We start from the raw sequence: 14,505 nt of genomic DNA, 5'->3' as shown, positions 1-14,505 counted from the left end.
CAATTTATCAATGAGCTCATCTGCTCTTGGAATGGGATGTGCATCTGTCCTAGTGACAGCATTGAGACCTCTGTAGTCCACACAAAACCTCATTTCTCTCTTTCCATCTTGGGTATGAGGTTTTGCCACAAGGACTACTGGGCTGGCCCATGGGCTCTCTGATGGCTCAATAACTCCAAGCTCCAACATCGTTTGCACTTCAGCCTTTATACAATCACTGACATGGTCAGGTTGCCTGTAGATTTTATTCTTGACAGGCAGACTGTCACCAGTGTCCACCTCATGGGTGCACCAGTTAGTTTGACTGGGTGTGAGTGAAAACAATTGTCTGTGGGCTTACAAAACTTGTCTGCAGTCCATCTGTTGCTGGTCAGTGAGGCTGCCTGCCAAGGCTACTCCATCAACTGAACCTTCATCAGGGTTCTGAGAAAGTAGGTCTGGGAGAGGGTCACTCTCTTCCTCCTGTTCCCCATCTGTGGCCATGAGCAAGCTCATGTCCTCCCTGTCCACAAATGCTTTCAAACGATTTACATGGAGCACCCTGTGGGGGCTCCAAGCGGTTCCAAAGTCAACCAAGTAGGTGACTTCTCCCTTTTTCTCAATGATAGGGTAGGGTCCAGTCCATTTGTCCTGGAGTGCTGCTGGGGCCACTGGCTTCAACACCCACACCTTCTGCCCTGGCTGGAACTCAACCAGAACAGCCTTTTGGTCATGCCAAGCTTTCTGTAATTCTTGACTGGCCTCCAGGTTTTTGGATGCTCTCTCCATGTATTCAGCCATCCGGGAGCGGAGACCAAGTACATAGTCCACCACATCTAGCTTAGGCTTTTTGAGAGGTAACTCCCATCCTTCCTTCACCAAACATAGTGGACCCCTCACAGGGTGGCCAAACAAAAGTTCAAAAGGGCTGTAGCCAACCCCCTTCTGTGGGACCTCTCTGTAAGCAAAGAGCAAGCAGGGTAAAAGGATGTCCCATTTCCGCCTAAGCTTCTCTGGTAAACCTTTTATCATTCCCTTGAGGGTCTTGTTGAATCTCTCCACAAGCCCATTGCACTGTGGGTGATAGGGTGTGGTAAACTTGTAGTTTACTCCACATTCCTTCCACATTGCTTTTAAATAGCTAGACATGAAGTTAGTACCTCTGTCTGACAATAACTCCTTTGGAAAGCCCACTCTTGAGAAAACTGCAATGAGGGCTTTTGCCACCACAGGTGCTGTGGTGGTCCTCAGGGGAATAGCTTCTAGATACCTGGTGGCATGATCCACTACCACCAGTATAAATCTGTTCCCAGATGCTGCTTGAGGATCCATGGGACCCACAATATCTATTCCAACTCTTTCAAAGGGTACCCCCACCACAGGTAGTGGTATGAGGGGGGCCTTTGTTGTGCCACCTGACTTACCACTGGCTTGGCAAGTGACACAGGAGCGACAAAACTCCTTGACATTTTCTGACATATGAGGCCAGTGAAAGTGTGAAACAAGCCTGTCCCACGTCTTGTTCTGGCCTAAGTGTCCTGCAAGGGGAATATCATGGGCCAAGGTAAGAAGGAAACCCCTAAACTTCAAAGGTATGACCAACCTCCTGGTTGTACCAGGCTTGGGGTCTCTAGCCTCTGAGTAAAGGAGTCCATCATCCCAATACACACTATGGGTACCTTGGGCATTCCCTGCAGCCTCATCAGCAGCTTGCTGTCTGAGGGGTTCAAGTGAAGGGCAATCTAATTGAGCCTGCCTCAGGTCTGTTCTTGAGGGTCCCCCTGTCCCCAGAAACTCAACCTGATCAGGCTCAAGTTCCTCAGAGACAGTCTCCTCTTGGACTGCAGAATCAGTTTCCTCTGAAATCTGATCATCAACCTGGGGCAAGGGGGGAGACAAAGCCTTTACCCTTTTGCTTCTTCTCTTGGGTTGTGGTTGGTCTATTGTTCCAAGATCCACCACTGGTTCAGGAAGGCACTTCTTAGCCTGAGACCTTGTCACTGCAAGGACATGAGCTGAAATCCCTAGCATTTCTGCATGAGTCCTGTACTCCACTTCTGACCAAACTGAGCTTTCAAGATCATTGCCTAACAGACAGTCTACTGGAAGGTCTGCACTCACAACAACTTTCTTTAGGCCATCTACCCCTCCCCAGGAGAAGTTCACAACTGCCACACTATGTGTAGTAGTGGAGTTGCTTGCATTGGTCACTAGGTAACTTTCACCTAGTACAATCTGTCCAGGGTCCACAAAGTCAGGTGTCACCATTGTGACACTGGCACATGTGTCCCTGTAGGCCTGAGCCAGTTTCTCATTTATCAAAGGCGTCTGCCTATATTTGCCCAGGTTACTGGGACTCACTGTAGTGGACAAAGCTAGGTCCACATCATATAGGAGAACTGCCTGAGTAGGGATTCCGACTAGGCCAGATCCTACCTCAGTACCCAGGGTTAACCCTACTACACCCTTTGGCTGTGTTCCACCACTGTTAACTGTACTAGGGGGTGCAGGTGCTTTAGGAGCTACAGTGGTGGGGACTGGATTTTTCTTGGTGCATTCACTGCCCCAGTGTGAAACTGATTTGCAGGTATTACACCAAGGTTTCTTTGGGCCATCATTCTTCTTTTTCTTGTTACCATTTTGGGAACCACCCTCCTTATTATTAGTTTGGGGGCCTGAAGACTTCTGGTCCTTTTCTTTATCTTTCTGATTCCCACCCTTCTGGTCTGTTTTCTTCTGGTCACCACATTGGTTCTGGGGTTTCTGCTTAATCCTTGTTCTGACCCATTTGTCTGACTTCTTTCCCAATTCTTGGGGAGAGGTCAGATCAGAGTCAATAAGGTATTGATGCAACAGCTGGTTTGTACAGTTATTAAGGATCTGTTCTCTCATGATAAGATTGTACAATCCTGTATAGTCTGAAACTTTACTTCCCTGCAACCAACCCTCCAGAGCCTTAGTGACACAATCAACGAAACCAGTCCAGTCCTGAGTCTGTGCTTTTTGGGTGTCTCTGAACAACAACCTGTATTGCTCAGTGGTTAGGCCAAACCCTTCAATAAGAGCACTCTTCAGGACAGAGTAGTTTTTGGCATCCTCAGGTCTAACTGTGAGGAGCCTATCTCTCCTTTTCTCAGAAAAGGAGTACCATAAAATTGCAGCCCACTGATCCTGAGGAACCTGCTGTACCATGCAGGCTCTCTCAAGTGCAGTCATCCATTTGTGGATGTCATCCCCTTCCTTGTAGGGGGGCACAATTTTTGTCAGGTTTCTATTATCATAGCTCCTGTCTTTTTCTCTAGGAATATTGCTGCCACCAGTGGCATCTAAGCCACACAATTTCTGCTCTCTTGCCAAGGCAAGTCTAGCTTGAGCCAAGGCTACCTCCTCCCTCTCTATTTGGAGTTTGACAGCCCTCATTCTGGCCCTATGCTCTATCTTCTGAGAGGCAGTCATACCTCTCTGAGGTTCTCTTGAGGCACTAGAAATATGAGAGTCCCCTGAGGGAGATCTCACTCTTCTGTTGCCTGGGAGAATGATATGGTGGGATCTGGGGAGGTGCTGGCCCTCTCCATTTCCCAGTAGGTCTAAGTTGGCCTGGTTAAGCCTGGCAACTATGACCTGGCTACCCCTCTGATCCTGATTTTCTGGGTCCTCTACTTCTGAGTCCTCCTCCTCCTCCTCTTCCTCCTCTTCTTCTTCCTCTGGAGGGGTATCAGTTACAGGGGGGTTCACTCCATCTCCTGACTCTAAGGGAACTACACTTGCCTTAGCTAAGTCATCCTGTTCTAGAATGGCTATCAGAGCTGGAATGGTGGGACTTCTGCCCCTTTTTAGCCCTCTTGATATGCACAAGGCACACAAGTCTTTGTGGCTAAGTTTGTCGTAGCTGGAAGTTGCCTTGGTAAGGTCAACTGTCACAGGCAGAGAGCCTGAAGCTTCACCTGTGCCAGACATGACTGCTAGTGAGGTGTAAGTGGTGCACTTACCTACACTAAGTGTTTTCCTACTGTACCTTGCTAGTGAGTTGTAGTCAGGGTGTGCTAATCCCTTTAACCTACAACTACTAAGTTCAGTAGAACTTAATATGCTAAGCTTTTGATTTATATGTACCTAAGGTACTTGATGTGATCTTTCAATTTGATAAAAAGATTGCAATGGTAAAACAAACAGCAAGCTCAAATCCGCACCGCTGCTCACCAATGTGAGAAGTTGGCCTGATATATGATGTTTCCAATTCTGGAACCACCTTGTTTCAGTCCAAATATCTCCTTATGGTGTCTGGTTGTAATTCAACCTTATAGACAAGCTATCTTAAGGGTAGCATAGACTAAGCAGCCTTAAAGGCTTAACTCAAGAGGTCGTGTTAAGCAAGCTGTTTTACCAATCACAATCCTGTAATATCAAATGAAAGGACACCACACAAGTATATATTATAAAAATATATGTATTTATTACTCACAATAATCCCCAGTACTCTTTATGAATAAAGGGGCACAAGCGTTAAATCAAAAGCACAGTATAACATACAAAGTTGCACAATTATGGATGAGGGCGAGGGGCCACTCAGACCATATACTAAACAAGTGGTATAAGAGATACCAATCGAACAGTGGTTAGGCCTAGGGCCTAGGGAATCGCTGGGAGCAGTCGGGACAAGCAATGCTGAAGTCGGGAAAAGCCCGCGGGATTCGGGTGCAGCGCTGAAAGCGCACGCATGCACCAATGTTAGTCAATGGTGCGTAAAAGTTACACAAATAGAAGTTAAGGACACTTCCGCTGAACCTAGAGGAACAAAACTTAAGACACAGACCCTAGAGGTGTGTACCAGTGTGGGAACACTGGCGTTGCAATGTTACCTCACCCACAGGAAGCGGGTGCACAGGGTCGAAGTAGTGTCGGGTTTCGTCACGCTGATTCTTGGTGCTTGGAGCTGAAGAGGCTGCAGGCGCTGTGAAGGAGAAGTGTCCGGTGGGATCCAAGAGTGGATTGAAGTTGAAAAGTACCTGAAAGCAGAAGGGACAGAGTCTGGGTCACTCAGCAGTGACCAGGGTGGAACCAGGACGGAACCAGGCAATGTCGGGCGCAATCAGGTGGTTGTCAAGGAGCTTCTCTCCGCTGTCACGTGGGCTCTGGGGCATCTACGAAGTCCAGGAGTAGGTCACGATCTGTCCCACGCAGGCTCTCGCCGTCAGCGCTGTCGGCTTCAAGATTGGAGCAAACAACACTTGGCAAAAGCAATCCACGCGGAACCAGAAGATTGCTTCTCACTCGGACCAGGAGGGTCAGAGTGGGAGCTCCTTTTCAGGGGAGCTGGTGCAAATCTGGAGCAACCAGAATCGCAAGTCGTTTTTCAAGTTTCGTCGGCACAGGGGCCACAAGCCGGCTGGCAAGTGACCAGGCTAACGCGTTGAGCCAAAAGAAGCAGAAGGGCCCCACGCAGCACTCGTCGAGTGTGGAGGACTGAACTTCGGTGAAAGAGTGGCTCAGGGTTGGGGCTTCTCAAACCTCAGTGTACAGCTTCGAGGGTCACTCGTGGGCTGCACGGTCAGCGTCTCGTGGTATTTCCAAGATGGCGTGCCCCACGCTTCCGGTCACCTCCACGGGTCTCAGCTCTGCAGGGACTGTGGATTGGGCTGTTAGAAGGCAGGCAAGTTTGATCTCGTCGATCTCTGTCGCTCGAGTTCTGGCGGGAACTGCAACAAAGCAGACGTTGAGGTGCTGGATGGTGCCTGTTTGCACAGGGTGGTCACTCCTTGACCACAAGGGAGATTCTTCAGTCTTCTACGTTGAGTAGGATGTCGAAGGGTCCAGAGTTTCGTTTCTTATGTTTCATCAGGATAATCTGAAGTGCTTTGGCACTGCTCCCAGTCTTATACTAATTTAGGGGGCTGGATTACCTGCTAGGTCCCCTCCTATGGGTGGGACCCAGGAAGTGGGTGGATACACCCCCTTCCTTTGATCCAGGCCGCCCTGGCACGAGGGCTGGAGTGCCCCAGAACCGGTTTGGCCGGATTATGCAAGGGGCAGCCTTGTGCTCCCCATGCAGTGTCTGGTTTCTTTCAAACCTCCCTGCTACAATCCACTATCTCCTGTCTGGGGGGGTGTAACACCACCCTGCGACAGGAAACCCTTTGTCCAGGCCCCTTTGGCTGAGTTTCGGTCAGCTTCAGGGGGTCAGACTTGTGTCTGTGGCAGAAGCATCCATTTTGTGGATCCAAGGTCCTTTTAGAAATTAACCGCATTTAAGTAAAGTAACATGTCTTACCCCTCTAGAGGGGTGGAATGCTATCCCCGTCGCCAGAACTGGCGAGGGGATAGTATTCCAAATCGTATGACACCTTACACGACATGTTTTGATAAAGCCAAACCAAAGTTGCTATATAACCGCGAGGATTATAATGCACTTAAGAGTATATGGTATGGCATTATCCTGAAACAGCTTAGGGATTTGTTCCCGACGGCTGCAGACAGGCTCAGCTCATGCTAGAGCTCCATCTCACATTAAACCACACACTCTGCCTCCAGGATTGATGAGGCCTTCCATAGGAGTGGCTCACAGGTTTATATGTGTGCAGATATAGGTTTAGATATAGGTATACTATATCTAAGCAAGGGGTGAGTACACCACCTTACCCCAGCTGAGTGATCAGCCAGTTGTGTCAATTTAAGAACCAGCCAAGGGTGGCAAAAGATATGCTGCAGCCCCTGGTAGGCCTTGGTGGCACCTATGCCCTGAGCACCTATAGTGCCTGATACAGGGGCTGACAAGGAGTCCATTTCCAATTGTGGTATGTACCTATAGCACATTTATTAATAATTTAGAGAGAGAACAGCAGGCTGGGGGTCTGATTAGCAGGCCCACAGCCTCAGTAGTCGAAAACCAGTGAAGCAAAAAGCAAAAATTTGGGGTGACCATAGGATAGAAGACCCTACTCTCCTACACTCTCCAAACCCAATTTTGGACTCCATCTTAGAGGAAGTGAGGGGACTTCCACCTTTTATGTCTGCTACTAATGAAAAACTTAAACAAATTGAAGAACGGTGGGTCATTATGGAAGGCAAGGTCCTAAGTTTAGAACAACGTGTTAGTGACATTCAAGATGTCTCCTCCAAAATACCTTTATTGGAAAAAGAGATTCAAATGCTGAAGCTTCACGCCGAGGACCTTGAAAATCGAAATCGTAGGAATAACCTACGCGTTTATGGTGTTCCAGAGAATTTGGAAGGGTCTGATATGGTGTCCTTCATCCGGAAATTCCTTCATGAACTTTTGGATCTTCAACCTGCGTCTCATCCTCTTAACATCCAGAGGGCCCATCGATTAGGTCGTCTTAACTCCAATACGTCTAAACCTCGTGGTATTATCATTCTCTTTCTTGAGTTTACTGAACTAATGACTGTTCTCAAAGCTGCAAGACTCAAACGTCGTCTCATATGGTCTGGACATAACATTTTTATCTCTCAAGACCTTTCAAATGCTAGGAATGCTCAACGTAAGGAGTTTTTGAATCTTCGTCCTCAAATGCGTCAATTGAACATCCAATATGGTATCCTGCATCCCTGTCTCTGCAAGATCACACATAATGGCCGTACACGCTTGTTCGATGATCCTCAGAAGCTCCACGCATACCTTCAAAGTGTCTCTTCATCTAACATGTTTGATACTTTTCATCCTCCTCAATGTACTAGTGTTGCGATCCTGTTTTATTATGGCTCCACTCTTTGTTTCTTTTCTGCGTCATTCTTTCTTTGAGGTTCCATCTTTTCACCTGTCATCCTACTTCTTTTTTTTCTTCCCTTTTTGCTCGTCTGCTGCTTACTGGAGTCCGTATTCTCTTTGGCGTCTCTTCGCTCCCGATGTCTTGTTTTCCTCTTCCTTTTCAGACCAGGCACTTCTGCCTTGATCTCTTTATTTACCTTTTCCTTCTCATCTATTTCTTTTTTCTCCTCTTCCTAACTTGCTTTCTTCCTTTCTATCTTCCTTACTTGGCCTGTTTACTATTATACTCTCCTCTCCCTACTCATTCTCTCCTTTTTCTTTCTTTATTTATATACCTCATGTTGTTGTGTACTTTGTATCTGGGTGCATGTTTTATAGTCGTTCTGATTGTGTTGGATATTTTCTTCATATGTCCTGTTTTTGATTGTTGTCTTTTTATTTGTAGCTATTCTCCTGCAGTGTATCAACTCCACGTGTTTCTCCCCTCCCTTGCCTTCCGCCATGTGTAAGTTCGTCACGTGGAACGTTCGAGGTCTTGGACAACCTGTCAAGCGTCAAAAGGTATTGTCTCATTTGTCCAAACTTCATTCACAAGTTGTTTTTCTCCAAGAGACCCACTGTTCTGATGTGGAATCAGCCAAGCTAAAACGACAATGGGTGGGTCAGGTTGTATTTTCTCCTGCTGTTTCCAAAAAAGGGGGTGTTGCTATCTTATTTCATAAAGGTTTATCTGTTCAAATTCTCTCTTCTCAACATGATGATGAGGGTCGTTGGGTAATGGCTAAGGTTGTGATTCAGAACAAGACACTGGTTTTGGTCAACATTTATGGTCCTGTTCGCCCTGACCCCAACTTTTGGAATAATATCAAAATTCTTATTTCCTCAAAAGATTGCCCAAATATTGTACTGGCTGGTGATTTTAACCAATGGCTTGACCCCTTTTCCGATAGACTCTCCTCTAGTAAATTTCACCCTGATAGAACCCATAAATGTTTTCAATCTGCCATTATCTCTCGTCCCCTCTATGATGTGTGGAAAACATGTAACCCTGACTGCCTGGAATATACCTTTTTTTCAAATGTTCATCAGACCCGCTCCAGGCTTGATTACCTTTTGGTTAGCAAATCCCTACTCCCTTCCATCCAAACATCTGAAATTGGTTCCATTTTTATTTCTGATCATGCTCCTGTTCATGCAGTCCTTGATCTTACCCTTACTTCTTCCAAATTCAGTCGTTGGAAATTCAACACTTTTCTTTTATCTGACACTGTCTTTGTAAAAGAAGTTACTGTCTTTATTAACGAATTTTTCACGCTCAATAACCCATCGGACACCTCTATCCCTACCACTTGGGATGCTTTTAATGCGACGCTACGTGCTTTTATTATATCATATGTCTCTAAAAAGAAGAAACTTAATAGAACTAAATATGAAGGCCAACTTAAGAATATCAAACATCTTGAGCACATATAGTTTTCCTCCAAATCTCCTTATGCCCTTCAGAACCTAATAAAAGCAAAAACCGAATTGAATAAAATCGCTACAGTGGAAGCTTGCAACACTTTACTCAAAATTAAATCGAAATTCCATGGGGGCCAAAACAAGGCTGGTAAAATGTTAGCAAATTATCTAAAAATCAAATCTGAACGTAAAAATGTTGGTCCTATTTTTAATGACTCTACCAACAAAATGGTTACGTCAGATGAAGATATTGCAGAAGTTTTCCATAATTATTACCAAACCCTTTATACCGATGATACATGTCCTTCTGCACACAATTTATCTTCGTTCTTTGACGGCTTACCCCCTCCTTCGTCACTTCCTGGCGAATTTGCCCAATTAGAAAAAACTATTACCCCTCAGGAAATTCTCCATGCAATTAACTCTCTCAAAAAATCAAAAGCTCCAGGGCCGGATAGATTACCTGTTGAGTTTTATTCTACTTTTCATGCCATATTTGTACCGAAACTGTTGCAACTTTTTAATTCCTTCATCGCCGATGCTAAGGCCTCTGGCTCCTTCATGGATGCCCTAATTATTATTATTCCCAAACCCGACAAAGATCACTCTCAATGTAAAAATTATCGTCCTATATCCCTGATTAATTACGATTGTAAAATTTTTGCTAAAATCCTGGCTTCCCGTCTAGACTCCCTTATTCCGCTTTTGATTAAAACTGACCAGGTTGGATTTGTGAAGGGTAGACTTGCCGCTGATAATGCCCGTATGTTTTGTAATATTATCTCCCACAGTAAAAATTTCAAAGACCCATTAGCAGCCCTATCTTTGGATGCTGAGAAAGCCTTCAACCGTATTAATTGGCAATTTATGTTCGGTACACTTCATTGGTTCGGTTTTGGCCCCACTGTTATTTCTTTGGTTAAACTATTATACTCCTCCCCTAGAGCCAGTGTTTTTGTTAATAACCAGTTTTCTAGATTTTTTTGCTTAACTCGTGGTACAAGACAAGGATGCCCTCTCTCCTCGTTATTGTTTATCCTCTGTCTTGAACCATTTTTGGAACGAATCCGAACCAATCCTAACATTAATGGTTTCAAACTTACCTCTATTGAAATGAAAATCTCCGCTTACGCTGATGACATTTTGGTTTATATGGCTAACCCTGTCACCTCTCTCCCTCCCTTTTTAGATGAAGTCCGGTTATACTCTTCCATTTCTGGATACAAACTCAACCTATCTAAAACAGAAGTTTTACCGTTAAATTCTGTTTGCTATCAATACATGTTCATTCTACTGACTTCACATGGTGTCCTTCCAAAATCAAATACCTTGGAATTTGGTTTTCCTCTTCCCTCACTGACTCACTCAAACTCACCTTTTCTTCCCTCACGCAGAAACTCCAATCCCTCCTCACTCTCTGGTCTCCCTTATTTTTGTCCTGGTGGGGTAGACTTGATACTCTTAAAATGATGATCACACCTCATGTACTTTACACTGTCTCTATGCTTCCTATAAAAATACCCAATTCCTACTTCACTCGTATAAATTCTATTTGCTCTAAATTCCTGTGGAATAACAAACATCCTCGCATTGCCTTACACAAACTCATTCGCCCTAAGACTGAGGGGGGTATCCGTTTTCCCAATTTCAAAACTTACCACTCTGCTTTCCGGATTAAACAGTCCTTTTCTTTAGCCTATGACTTTGTGGATGCTCCACTACCCAGGTGGGTTGCTTTTGAACGTTCAATATTAAAGGATTTCTCATTTCAACACATTGTCTTTATGTCAAACTGTTCTTTCTTGTCTAAGCACCCGGTCCTTAAGTACTCCCAAACACTACTTCATGACACTTTTTCTAAAGACCTTTCACCTATTCAATGTTTTTTGTCATCCATTGTGTGGTATAACAAATTCCTCAAATATAAGGGCAAGTCCTTCTATTATAAACATTGGAAAGAAAATAACATTTTATTTGTCCATCAATTTTTTTGAATAATTCTCTTATACCTTTCCATGACTTGCAAACTTTATATCACCCATAGCTTATCTTTCAGAATATACCAATATTACTACTGCCATACAATCTTACTTGTCCATTTTATCTGCTCCTGACACTTTCCGTCTTTCTCTCCCTCTACTCCCCTTTATCCCTTATTTTCCCTACAACAACCTAAAGCTGCCCTTGTTTATAAACGTGTGTTATCAAATGTTATTGATAGATCTAAGTCACCTATTGAGAATGTCTGGGAAACTGACTTATCTGTTTCTTTACCTGTTGATGTATGGGATCGTTTATGGTCCAAATTGCTTAAAGTTTCAGTTGCTGCACGCATTACTCAATCACTCTTTTTTATCTATCATAGAGCTGTTATTACGCCTGTTAGTATTTCTAGGTTCCCACCATCAGCTTCTTCGTTATGCTGGTCGTGCTCTTTGGAAACAGGCACACTTAAACATCTTTTATATGAATGTCCTTCTGTTTTATCTTTTTGGAATTCTGTTTGGAATGTTTGCATGCAAATTTTTAATTGCTCATCCTCAATATAATTTTTGAACGTGTTGCTGTTGCTTTTAAGGTAATTTTATCTTGTTGGAAAGATAACTCCAAATTATCTGTAATTTCCTGGTGGAATTTCATATGTGATGAGCATAGGATTGCTATAGCTTCATCCTCCTCTGTCTCCCTAAAAATTAAATCTGATCTTCTTTGGCTTCCCTTTACTTCCTATCTTTCATCTAAATCTCCTATTTGATTACATCGTTCTCTTTTCCTTCACTACACATCTTCTCCTTTTTCCTCTCATAGATCCCTCTTTTTCTTTTTTTTTTCTTCTCTTTTTCCTTTGCTTGCCTCTTCTCCTTTTCTTTTCTTCCTCTCTTTCTTCTCCTTCCAGTCTTTTCTTTCCTTTTCCTATACTCTTTCTTTGTTTTACTTTTTATTTCACATAAGCCTTATGTTTTATATCATTTATGGTGTTTTCACTTGGTCCACTATAAGGCTTTGTATTGTGCTTCTTAAAACCTAATAAAAATGTCTTAAACTGAAAAAAAAGTTGAAGACACTTGATAAAGGTTCTTTAATGCAGACCCAGAGATTCAGGAGGCATGAAAGGGATTCGATCTCAACTTTGCTGCTAAATGAGCACTGGATACAATTATGAAAGTTTCCATTTTGTATATATATTCTGGCACTTGATGCCTGTGTTTTAAAAAGCTCTTTTACCCATAATGACTGTTTTTTGCTCAATCATCAATTATATTAGAAATGTACCATATGAAAAATGATCCCCACTTGATGTACATACTGCATCTCCAAATACACCATGTAATCTGCAGCGTTTCTGTTGCTATGTTCGACCTATATGAATTAACAGTGCAATACAATATAATGGGGAAAATATTGTACCAGTGGATAAAAAAACAAGAAAAAGTCTGGCCTTGTACCAACGTTATGAATTTGAAAGTGTGTTTTTGTACTATGGTGCATTTTACCCCTATCAGCGGCAAGTACTGAATTCACAAAATTCAAGATTGCATCTCGAAATTTGAGATTGGCGCAGCCTTGGACCCACACTTACAAGGCACGCCACAACATCGAACCCCACTACTTAAACCACCATCTTACCGTCCACAAACCCTTGAGAAACCTTTGATCTGCACACATGGCCCTCACAAGCACACCACGTATCTGCTGCACCCACATCAGAGGACCCTCCTTCTCCTATCCCGCCTCCACATCCTTGAACTTCTTCGCTCTCCACCTACACTGCCCTGTCACTGACCACCTTCAGTAAAGACCTGGCTCTTTGACCAATATGACTCGCCAGCGTCTGGATACCCCCAGGGGAGGAAACAACCTTTAGAACGCATCATTTACAACACATGTGTTTACAACGCAAGTCGTTACAATGATGTGTGGTAACATCACATGCCATTACAACGCAAGTCGTTACAATGACTTGCTGAAGGTTTTGGATTCGTTGGATTTTCAATCCAACACTTTCCTTACTGTTGCACACACTGGAGTTGGAATAGTAAATTATACTATTACAAACTCCAGTGCCCCCCCACAGCAAGTCGCTGTAACGACTTGTGTTGTAATGCCATGCGATGTAACAACGCGTAGTTGTAACGACTTGCGTTGTAAATCCATGCGTTGTAAAGAGTGCTATTCCTGAGGGGTGATTAGTAGCTCTCTATAAGGAATGATTTGCCTGACTGATAGACTGAAATGTTTTGTGAATGGCTAATAAGGAGGCGTGGCCTAATGACTAGAGCTGTAGACTTTAAAAAAGCATAACCAGGTTTGAGTCAATACCCTGTGATGTTGGCCAAATCACTTAATCTCCAGTGCCAAAAAGAAAATGAATGTGACCCGTTGTAATGTAATCTAGCCAAGCTTGTGTCATATGTAACCCTGCAAAAAGAAGGGTAAACTATGTCTATACAAGCCAAGACGCCCACGGGCATTCTGGCGCTCTACAAATCTGATAATCAAATCAACTCAAAAGTGTTAAGCAGTGTGCTTGTTTCCCCTTATTCAGCCCTCATTGCCGGGTAAATGGGTTAGTTTTTTCCCACCTCCAGATTTACTTAGGAGTGAGGAAAAATGTAGCCATTACGAGATGGAATCCATGGTTCCACTAACAAATGAGGAATAACCAGGGGAAATTGGTAATTGCAGGACCAAATTCCCCAGTAATTCTTTATTTTGGAGCAGACTTTCATCAGGAGATTTTGGATGGCTGAGGAATTCTCTGAGTAAAAGTAAACAGATCTGTGGGGGTTGTGTCCTCTTAAGTCCGAGGAGGTCAGTAACAGAAATTAATAGCTCATCTGAATTAATTGCCCACTGGTAACGGGCCTCTTTGTGTAACAGACTCCACGTGCATTCGGCATCTGCTCACGTTGGCAATCCATCATTGTGATTGCAAACAGTATCATGATCCGACAGTGCTTAATTTGAGCCGGTGTTTGCAGGTGGGCCCCACTGGCACTTATTTTTGGGACGGGCACTTCCTTTAACTCATCAAACTCCTACCCAGAGCAAGAGATAGAATAATACATAAAGAAAAAGTAGGAAGAGAGAATTGTAAAAAAACGTGACAAACTGACGAGGGGGCAGGAACCTGCAAGAGTGAGAAAAATGGTTAAAAAGGGTTGATACTGTCTGCGGTGGATTAAGAGGAATAAAGTGGAATCAAAAATACGCAAGCATGGTATTCAGTTCACTGACATTCAGCAGCACTAGCCCTGAGCTTCTACGCACTTTTCCTTTTAAAAATTAAGCACTGATAAAATATTCTTTTTGATTAGGCATTTCCTAAATCCCATGCTGCT

General features: G+C 43.8%; 1 protein-coding gene across 6 annotated transcripts in view; it reads right to left on the bottom strand.

Moving 5' to 3' along the window:
* The window catches only part of ASAH2 (N-acylsphingosine amidohydrolase 2), a 434,557-nt gene that overhangs the window by 45,695 nt on the left and 374,357 nt on the right, over positions 1-14,505 (bottom strand). The window lies entirely within an intron of this gene.

Source organism: Lissotriton helveticus, chromosome 5_1 (genome assembly GCF_964261635.1).
Source record: "Lissotriton helveticus chromosome 5_1, aLisHel1.1, whole genome shotgun sequence".
NCBI classification, from domain to species: domain Eukaryota; kingdom Metazoa; phylum Chordata; class Amphibia; order Caudata; family Salamandridae; genus Lissotriton; species Lissotriton helveticus.
Note: the sequence above shows the minus strand (reverse complement) of the source record. Positions and strands in the feature narration are given on the sequence as shown.